The sequence below is a fragment of the Lygodium microphyllum genome, chromosome 28, assembly GCF_053477565.2.
Source record: "Lygodium microphyllum isolate KBCC chromosome 28, Lygodium_microphyllum_v1.1.10, whole genome shotgun sequence".
Taxonomy (NCBI): Eukaryota; Viridiplantae; Streptophyta; class Polypodiopsida; order Schizaeales; family Lygodiaceae; genus Lygodium; species Lygodium microphyllum.
Window position 1 is genome coordinate 86,448,563 of NC_141162.1, and position 11,274 is coordinate 86,459,836.

The window sequence follows — 11,274 nt, forward strand, 5'->3', positions numbered from 1 at the left end:
AAATGAAATATAGATAGTCACTTTCAAGAGAAAATTATAAAATATTCCCGTGTATAACAACATCTACCATTTTTTTGTTATTTTAATCACATGCGTCATTAATGAAATAACAATAAATATCACAAAATAAATCATAGTTAAGATATATTCTTAATGATAGGCATATAATTCTTTTTTAAGTAAAAGAATATTTTCATTGAATAGCTAATCATTATATTACTTAGATTATTTTCCTAAGTGGCAAATCATATGCATTTTCATTAGAATGTGTTTAATCGTTTAAAGCCAAGTATAGCGATAAGCTTATAAAACATTAATTTTTTTCCAAATTGATGAGATGTTACCTCTATCAGGTTTGTAATAATGGGGGTTTCGCTAATTTCTATCACGTCATTTTCTCCATCGGCCATGTTCCTTGCTTCCCTTGCTTCAAATTGACTTTTTGAATTTCAACGACCTCACAGAGCCATGGATGTCATGCGAAATTGACATGATAGTTCTTCAAGAGAGTTGGTGGTCATCCAAAAAAAATTCGCCAAAGATTTGCTTAGCGGTATGGTCGTATGGGGCGAAGGTATAACAAGGGATAGAGAAAATGAAAATGAGGTAGAAGTTTAGCAAGAGGGGATCCAAATGGCCTCTGCCCCCTGACGTTTGAGAAGGTGTATCTCTCTCCCACACTCTCTTACTCTCCAATTTCCACAATATGATGGCCTATGACTCTCTCTCTCTCTCTCTCTCCATATGAAGGTGGGGCATTTTCTCTTTCAAGCTTCAAAGCTTCAATGAATAAGTGAAATAGAGAAATTTTTCTAGCAACAACATGGGGTCTTCATTCTTGCCTTTTTTTATGAAGGAGAGGAGGTGTATTTATAGGCATGAGAGCGAGCATGTAGTCCACTCATTCTTTCGGCTACTTTTGAAGAGTCAGTTGAGCTTTATTAAAAATGCATTTTAATTATTTACGTATTAGATGGTGGCATGGGGATGATTATTTTACACTTTCTCTTCCTCTAGGTGTCAAAAATGTCACGAATCTAGGTCTATTTTTTCAAAAACTTCTTTTTTTTCTTCAAAATGACTTCATCTTGTGGTTTTTGGCCAAGTTACCTCATGACTTATCTAGTTTATAAAGTCATCTCATACTCTTTGATACTTAACTTACTTAATATCATGTTCATTCTTGTGAATTATTCCTCTACTATTGATTAAGGCTTTTGCGATTTGTCTTGCTATTACGAAATCAATGTGATCTTTGACACATCAAATGGAATCGGGAATGCTAAATCAAAGATAATGTGGAAAAAGTTATGATCAAGCCGTCATAATATTATTAACGAGGCATCTTTACTTTTTGTTGGATAGGAACATTAAGGTGTCTTCTTGTGTCGGATTGCGGAATTGATTTAATGCAAGAGTCGATATTAAGAAAATTACGTGCGGTCACTTATGTGATAGTTCGAGGAGTAAATTTTAAAACACCTCAAGCCCGAATTTGTTTCTTGATATGAAGTAATGTGGTGGGAATATTACAAGCTTGCTGCCTACACTCCCATTTAATCTATTTTCAACATCCGGCTGCTCCAAATCAACATTGCATGCATCATCATATTCCCTCAAAAGTTGTTTCTCTATGTCTTTGTCAACTTGCATCAATGCTTGCAAAACTTTACCATCAAACTATCTTTTTTCGTTTCAACATATCAATGATTGCATCATGAAATTCACACTTCGCGATTCCAAAAACTTCACCAAGTGTAAATTCCACTCTACTGCCAAGTATGTGATCTTCAAAGACCTTTTTAAGATTTGTGGTAGTCTCAAGATCCGATTGTAACCTATAATCAGGATTGTTGCCCCTTTTCTTCCCTTCTACTGCTCCATTTCTGCCTCTTTCTGCTACTCCATTTTACTTCGTGTTATGTGTTTAGATGGGCTTGAAGAGGAAGGACTAGCAATGTCCTCATCTCTTCTTCTCTTTTCTTCTACAAGAACTTCTTAATTATGAACATAAGCCAAATAAGCATAGGCTAAAAATGAATCCACTTGCGCATTCCATCATGGTCTCCCTCATATACTTTGCATTGCATTAGTCAATTCAGACTTGCCTCCAAACACGAGATTTTTCTTCAACCAAACACGAGATTTTTCTTCAACCATGCCTCCTTTACGAACTTCTTCAGTCCTTTCAATTCCCAACCCATATGTGGCTTCATCTATGGAAACAAATGCTATCCTTGCTTCCGTCTCTTCCAACCTCTTTTGCATGCCACAATTTCCAAAATTTGGCTCTATTGGAAGACCACTATTTGTTGCATGTATTTTGCCATCTTTTCAAAATACTAATCTTTTTGCTTCTGATTCATGATAGGCTATATAGACTTGCTTTTCATATTGTAAACCGTCACACCAAATGCATCTCCTCTTGTATCCTTCTTTATACGGTCTTTCAACTGTTGCCCGACCCTTCTCTTCTACCTTAACATCCAAATCTTTAAAATTTGCATAGATTTCTATCAAATTGAGCCTCAAATCACACATGCCTTTGAAATTCATCCAAAGAATCACATTTAAGAGCCGAACCAATAGGTATAGCTAGTTGTTTTGTCATAGCCACAGGTGCCTTGGCTACAATTTTAGTCCCCTTCTAAGCATTGGCAGGTGTGGTGCCTGTACCCCATCTTAATTTCATCTCCTCTCTCTTTACCAACATATGCACTGCCTCAGTTATATTAGCCCAATCTGATTTCAGTCATGTTTCAGAGGAGACAGCTTCTGAATGATCACTCATCTTCTCCTACAAGACTCGATCTGTAGCTTTAAAAAACAAATCAATTTTCCAAGTCTCTAATGATTTTTTCTCATCCACGTACTGTGCATACCGACTTTCAAATTTACGGAGCAAAGTTATAGCAACCAACCCTTTATTAGGCTTTTCAATCCAATCTCTAAATATCTTTTTAGTTACCAATCTTGCATATTCCAAGAAAATCTCTTCTCTCAAAGCTTTCTTAAAAGTTTCCCAATTAGCATCTCTTCTATGTAACTCATCAATCAGATCATGCAATGCAAGCATGGCCAAACCCAACTCCATGCATACTACGATACCCCATGAAACAACATATTTTCTTCATACAATCGGACAAAGGCCGAAACATTTTGACCCTTAAACTGCTTCAATTCCTATCCCACTACCTGCAATGCATTCACAACTAAGGAATCAATTATTTTTGCTTCTCCTAGTTTGTATCTCTTGTTGTAATAATAACTGCTACTCTTGTTGCTGCAGCAAAAAAGTAATCATATGTTGTAAAGCATCACCACCACTTGAACTTGTAAAATCCCCCATCTTTACACACTTGATGCCAACTTTCACATCGGGTTCACCACCATTGTTGGAGTGTTTGAGGTCGAAAGTCTACCATGAGGGTAAAAGAGAGTATGGTGAAGGGAGATTCAAGAAGAGCAATTGATGAAAGAGAAGGGGTTTGAAGAAATAGAAGATGTAGAAGAATACTCATAGAGGTGAAGCCTGTTGATTTATTTATGCATCCTGAGAAGATAAATCCCTTGTAGACCAAAAACGTGCATCAAATAGTAGCTTTTTCTTTGCTGCCCAGACTACCAATCTGTTGCTTCTGTTGGCTCTGAAAGGGGAGTAAAATACCAATACACTTGGTCACAATTCTCCCAGATCATTATTTCTTCTTTTCTTAGTTTAGAGTGTTACTTGCTGCTTGTAAACTACAATCACATGTCGCACAATTTTGTCAATCCTTCTTTTTGCATAAAATCCCCCAAAAATGGCTAAAAGCTACTTGCTTTTTTTTACATGTCATCCTATTCTAGAGGTTGTCTATAACTTTTGGATATTTACAAGAAATAATATCCAAAATATCAAATATAGGCTAAACTTGCTAAAAAATCTAGTATTTTTGAACCATCCACACTACGGACACTGACACTATAATGACTAATATGGCATTCACTCTCTAGATCAATAAGAAAGCCGAATGACGATGTAGTCTAGATTTTTCACATTGTGTTCACATAGTGACAGGACACCGCTCTATTCTAACCCATTCTCAAAGTCTTCTTTTTTCCTTTCCAATGTTTTATTATTTTGTTGATTCTCCATTTGAATGCATCCTACACTCAACTGAAATTGAAATTTGACTATACAACCTTGTTTGTCCCTCTGAATGGGCCACTTTTTATTTTTACTTCCCTTTGTTTCAAGTAATGATTTATTAGTTTTTAATTTTTTAAAAATTTTATACAAATCGTATGTATTTCCATGTAGCATACATTTTTTGCACCAAAACTCTAGTTTGATATGATATACCTAATCTTTCCTTTTTTCGAGAAACTTTTCCTTTTTATAACCCAATGTCTTTTTTATGCATAGATTGGCCGTTTTTCTTATGTGTGCAAATTTCTTGCTTTATATTATGCAATTTGCATGCATTATCATTTCCTTTGTGATTCCTAGATTGTCGAGATAGCAACTTCAACACGTGGGAACATTAATGATGGACCTCCAGACTAGATGGGTCTGCATGTCTACACTTACCACGTTGGTGGTCATTATGACACTCACATGGCCATTGACTTATCACTTATTATATTTAATTTGTTACACCTACCTACAGTTGGCAAAGATATAGCGCCTGTTGATTAGTGTAGTCCATTATACACTATTTAACTTAGTAGGCAACTTTCCTTTATGTTGTATCTTATCTATACTTTGTATACATTGTATTTGTGTGGAAAAAGAAGAAGAAATCAGCAAGAAAAAGTTTTGGCCTCCATCTCTCTTCTTATGAATTCTTGAGTGAGGTTCCTCTTGTGTATACACTGTGTGTTTGGGGCAACATCTCAAGCAAGTTCTCCACCATAGGATTCTTAACATGGTATTAGAGCCGCGCCACTGAGAGAGGCTGATTTCAAAGGTTGAAGTGAAGGAAAAGAAGCAAGGTTTGAGCAAGCAAGCAATGGGTAAGAAGCTCTGCCATTCTTCCACTCTTTCTCTTGGATAGTGCTTGTGGAGGCACCAAAAGCAGAGTATATTGAAAATCTCAGATTGTTGTGAGATTTGGTGTGCAAGCAGGGCATCTAAGACCATTTCTATTTTGATCTTCTTTTCTAGAAAACCTTATCTTACCTCATTCACTCTATTTTCCCATTGTCACCCATGGCATATCCAATGCCATGTGCACCCCATTATCATCAAGGTAACTAGTCCCTTTCACTATTTGTAATTGCAACTCCCTTGCCACATTAATAATGAGAAGGAGAGGAGGAGGGGTGAGGGTAACCCCTCCCCTTTAAGTCTTATATAAAGCCTACATTTTTTGACTATTGGCATTGATGTTTGAAGGAGGGTGGATACATTCTTAAGTGAGTGAGAGAAGAAAGAGTGTATATGAGAGTGAGTGAGTGAGAGAAGAAAGAGTGTATATGAGAGTGAGTGAGTGAGAGAGACACTCTACACCCAAACCTTAAATTCTATATGCTTATGCACATACTCATTCACATTTCCTCACTAATACAATTATACACTAATACACCCTTCACACATACTCTATCCTAACCACCTTTACCAAGTGCACTCCTTGCTCCTACACTAACACATATACTCTTACACACACATACACAAAAATATATACACACACCCTTAGTCACGGTCCTCCCCTACACAGTAAACATACACTATACACTCTCACATAACACACACTCCATAATTGCATGTGCACACATACTTTGATTCATCCACATGAATTCTTGTCTTAGCGCTAATGCACACACGCTAAGCTAATTACATAGGTAAGGTCATCTTACACTAGGTTAGTTACTCAACTAGTTAATTATGTATTAGGATAGTCCCCAATGTCACATAAGTTGTACATATATTTAGGTTAGTTGCACACATACTTAGGTAGCCACAGAGATTAGTTAGTGCACACATAGGTTACTTAAATCAAATGCATAGGTTAGTTACTCCCAAGATAGTTGAGTCACACTAAAGTTGGTGGCACATTTTATAGGATAGTTGCTCACTAGTGGTAGCGCATAAGATAAGTTACAACACTCTAGGTCTTAAAAGAACTTAGAGTTTTCCTCATCCACACACTATAATCTTGGTAGGTCTCTTGTACACACAATGTACCTAGTAAATGTACTCACACCCCTACTCACACATTTATACATCCTAAGCACACTCATACACACAAACAAACTTTACCACATATTGCATTCAACTCAACTCACATGTTACACATCTACACCACACACACACACATAAAATGCATTCACACACACATGCAAAACTACACGAATGAACACATAAACATAACCCATACACTCTACACACTAAATATACACACACTTAATCACCTCATTCATGCAATCCACAAATCCACCTCTTTACATGTAGATTCCCTAACTCACACTCTCTCAAGCCCTTTCACAACCCTAACATAAAACCCCATCGACTCACATACTTTCACAAACCACACACTTTTATAGAGTCGCACACTAAATCCAAAACACCCACATCTCCCACACACATAGTTACACACAAATTGTACACCTAATACTCACTTCACAATGTCTTAAGATCGCTTGTCTTGAGCTTATTCATCCTAGGTTTTCTCATCTTAAGATCACTTGTCTTGATTATAGTTATCTTGCAATCATTTGTCCTAGGTTCACTTGTCTTGATATCACTCATCTTTAGTTCACTCATCTTGGGATCATTGATTCTAGGCTCACTCATCTTCAACTAACTCGTCTTGACTTCATTCATTCTAGGTTTACTCATTCTAAAATTACTAGTCTTAAGTTCACTCGCCTTGAGTTCACTCATACTCAAACACTAGCACTCATACACTAAGACTAGCACCTTAAAAATTGTGCACACTTTCACTTGCACACTAGAGATAATTTGCAACTCAATCATTCATATTCATCTTAGATTATTGACACTAGAGATCATTTGCACCTCAATCGAATGAGATAAATATTGCCTTCTCATTTAGTTGAAGCCTTGTTATGCACATACTTATTTGCATTTCCTTACTTTCCTTTACTAATCTAAAACACACACACTTATGTACTAATACACCCCTCGTACACACTCTAACCTAACCACTTCACAAAGCACACTCCCTCACACCCACATTAACACATGCACTCTTACACAAACATATGTTAGATATGCTCAATGCCCCACCCTCATAAGGTGCAATGAAGGATCCATGGTGCTCAAAGTTGTAAGGCCCCCATTATGAGGAGAAGCCAAATGTGAGCCCGGACATTGGTTGAGTCCTGACTTGTATATTAGATGATGTCTATGTGACCGGATGGCAAAAAGGTAACCATTGTGGGTCTAATATTTGGGTTGGATTGAGTAGTTAAGTTGGTAGCAATGCGAGGCACATTGCATCAAGTTGCGGGATAAGAGAGTTAAAAGGGACTCCTATTTTGAGGTTCGAGGGCCGTGGAAGCGGGGGTCCAGGGGGTACCACCCACGGCCCGACGGTAAAGGGAATATTCCTTGGACGACTAGTGGAGGCTCATATGATAGGTCAATCACACAAACCTAACCGCCTTCACAGGCTATAAAAGCTAAACCCCTTCACAGCCATCGATTATCTATCTTTCACTGTGCAAGCTTCACTGTGGAAGCACACATGTGGATAGAGCCATCTCTCTATCAGTTGTTTGCAGCTAAAGAAATTTTCTAATTCTCCTCTTATCTGTTGTGTAATCTCTATCTTATCTCTTTCTCAGATTCTGTTCACTGCGGCGTGTAATTTTTACATGGGATGGAAGAGTGCACAAGAGGCAAAGGCTTCAACAACAAAGAGGAACAATGTTGTCTTTCGGAAGCGGTTCTGGTGCATTAGGAAGCGATGTAGGAGGTGGTGCTATTGTACTAGCTATTCAAACACTAAGGATTCGTCCACCAACCTTCACTGAAGGAAAGTTAGATGGTACAAACTATACCTTATGGAAGTTCTAAATTACAACTATCCTTGATTCTTATGAGCTTTTGGAGACTGTGCTGGGGATTGATGTGGAACCATAGCCTACCTCCAACCCATCAAATCCTAGTATGATGATTCTTTCGAATGCAGATCTTCTACGAGCTTGGAAATGAAGAAATGCAGATGCATTGTGTGCCTTAGTTACAAGCTCTTCTAATAGTTTTTTGACTTTGATTCAGCATACAACCAAAGCATCAGAGGCTTGAAATGTATTGAGGAGTCAGTATGAAACGTGAAACCAAACAAGGATTCAAAACTTGAAGAATCAACTAGCAGCAGAGAAGTTTGCTAAAGGAGAGTTAGTTGAAGCATTCATCACTCAGGTTAAGAATCTGTGCGACCAGATGGCTGGTGCTAGGATACAAAAGACTAGCGAGGAGCTAGCTTAGAGGTGTCTTTGGATTTGTCCACAAAAGTTTCATGGACTAGTAACTACCCTTAATACTCAGGTGAGACCTCAAGCTTTGAGTTTTGAGGAGTTTTGTGCATTATTGTTGGAGGAGGAGTTGAGTTTTGTTGGAGGAGGCGTTAAGAAGAAGTTTCAAGGAGAGTGCTTCTACTACAAGAAGAAAGGACATGCAATCGCATATTGTCGTGTCAAGAAGGTAGATGAAAAGAATGATACCCTTAAAATTAAAGGAAAAGTGACCGCCAATACAGCTGAAGCAGAGTTGGAGTTACTCATGGAGACCATTGAGGAGGTGTGCTCCTCGGTGTAAGAAGAATCTACCACTGACTCATAGGTGTTGGATAGTGGGGCCTCCGATCAACAAGAAAGGTCTATACAGTTCTATGCAGCCTCTACAAGAATCCATCATTGTGACAGTTGGAAATGATGCAAAATGCCTTGCTATGGGCACAGATACTATTTCATTTGTTGCTGCAAATGGTGATGTCAAAAAGCTTTCAAATGTGTTGTACGTTCCTAAAATTATGAGAAATCTGTTATCAATTGTTGCCATAACTGATCTTGGTCATGAAGTGAGGTTCAAGAAGATAGGTGCAAAAATTCTTGACAGTGATGGCAAAGTTGTTGGCAAGGAGAAAGAAGAAACAACCTAAGCTAGTAGCGACTCGAGGGACATTGCATCGAGTTGCAAGGTAAGGGAGTTAAAAGGGGCCTCTATTTTGGGGTCTGGGAGTAGTGCCCTGGCCTGAAGGTAAAGGGAATATTCCCTAGAATATTTTCTGACCAACTAGTGGAGGCTCATATGGTAGGTCCATCACGCCGACCTGACCGCTTTCGTAGGCTATAAAAGCTAAACCCCTTCACAGCCATTGATTATCTTTCACCCAGTCAGAGTTGCCTTAAGCTCTTCACCTATCTTCTGTCTAGATCGCCATCTAAGTTTCACTATGGAAGTGCATGGGTGGACAGAGCCATCTCTGTATCAGTTGTTTGGAGCTAAAGAAATTTTCTAATTCTCCTCTTATCTGTTGTGTACTCTCTATCTCTATCTCTTTCTTAAATTCCGTTAGCTATGCATACACCTACACATCACACACACTCCATAACCACATGTGCACACATACTTCAATTCATCCACATGTACTCTTGTCCTAGTATTAATGCACACATCTTAGACTAATCACATAGGTAAGCTCAACTTACACTAGGTTAGTTATCAGATTAGTAAATTATGTACTAGGACAGTTGCCAATCTCCCATAAGTTGAGTAATATACAAGTTAGTTGCACACATACTTAGGTAACCACACATAGATTAGTTAATGCATCTATAGGTTAGTGAGACTATCTGCCTAGATTAGTTAGTCCTAGGTGTAATATTTCCGCGTATCCGTACCGTAAATATTAACCTTCCGCATACCGTGTAAACCCTGTGTAAAAGGTACCTCTTGCATTGAAATTATTGACCGCATAAGGTGTGAGCCGCGCGCGTGAAATAGGGTCCTCCGTTTTGGTAAATCAAGACCGGGAGGGCAAAACCGCAAGAACCGCAAAAACACCCTCTTGGGAAGGGCAATTTAATTAAATTAATGCAAAATTTTTTATATATTTATCCCTTCCCCCAGCCGATGCATGGCTGGAGGAAAGGGAGTGTGGAGGGGAGGATGGCAAAGTGGGGGTTGCATGGGGAAGCTCTCCACGTGGGTGGAGACCCCCTTCCCCACCCCCAAGGCCTATAAAAACACCCCCCATCAAGGGGGTGTGCTGAGAGGAAGAGGAGAGAAGGGGAGGCTCTGTGAGAGAGGGCGGAAGCTCGTGGAGGTCGCCGCCTCGCTGCCGCTGGGTCCGCCAGCCGCCATCCTGCCCCGCCACAGTCGCCGGACTGCCTCCAACCGCCGCCAGCTGCTGTAGCTGTTGCCGCCAGGCCGCCAGGCTGCTCTCGCTGCCGCCATCCCACCGCCACGTCGTCCACGATTTCCCCCCTTTCTGCCACGTGAGCTGAAGAAGCTCAGAAGCTTCTTTGGAAGCTTCTTTAGAAGCTTCCAAAAGGGGGCCTCATTAACTCCTCTTCACACGGCCCTTTTCCACCATTTGTCAAAGGAGGCCTCCATAACCCCCTTTCCCACCAACTGCCCCAAAAGGCACTTTTCCACCCATTTCCAAAGGCCTTTCCCACCACCGTCCCGAAATACCTTTCCCACCACAATTTTGAAGAAGGTCCATTAACACCCCTTCCCAGAAATTAAAGAGGGGCTATAAGGATCCCACTAGACCAACGGAAAGGGTCCCGCGAAGTCTTTTAAGGCCCTTCTCCGCAAGCGACCTACCGTAAAAGGATCTTCCGCCTACGAGGAAAGCAAAGGCCGGAAGGTTGCGTGTCAAAGCAGAACAATCCGTAGGCGACGAAAGCGAGTTCAGAAACCTAACCTACGTGTGCAATGGCTCCAAAAAGATCCCAAGAGGCGACCGCGGGAGGCTCGACTCCGAATGTGCAAGTGGACATCACCCCGACTCCACAAGTCCAGGTTCTTCCGTGTTAATTCCGCATAAGGAAATGATTAAGCGCGCTTAGAAAGGAAATTGCACTTTTACGTTTAATTTGCATATGGAAATTGAAAGAAATGCATCTTTTGAACATTATGAAAGATTGAACAATTAGAGGGTTAGATGCATGTAGTTGGTACCTTATCAAGGTAAGGAATCTAATCCTAAGCAAGGAAACGGAATTTATATGTGCATTATTTGTCATCCTAGATATGGTAGATTAAGCATATACTGCACATTAGGTAACATACCTCTCGTAATGATTTCATAG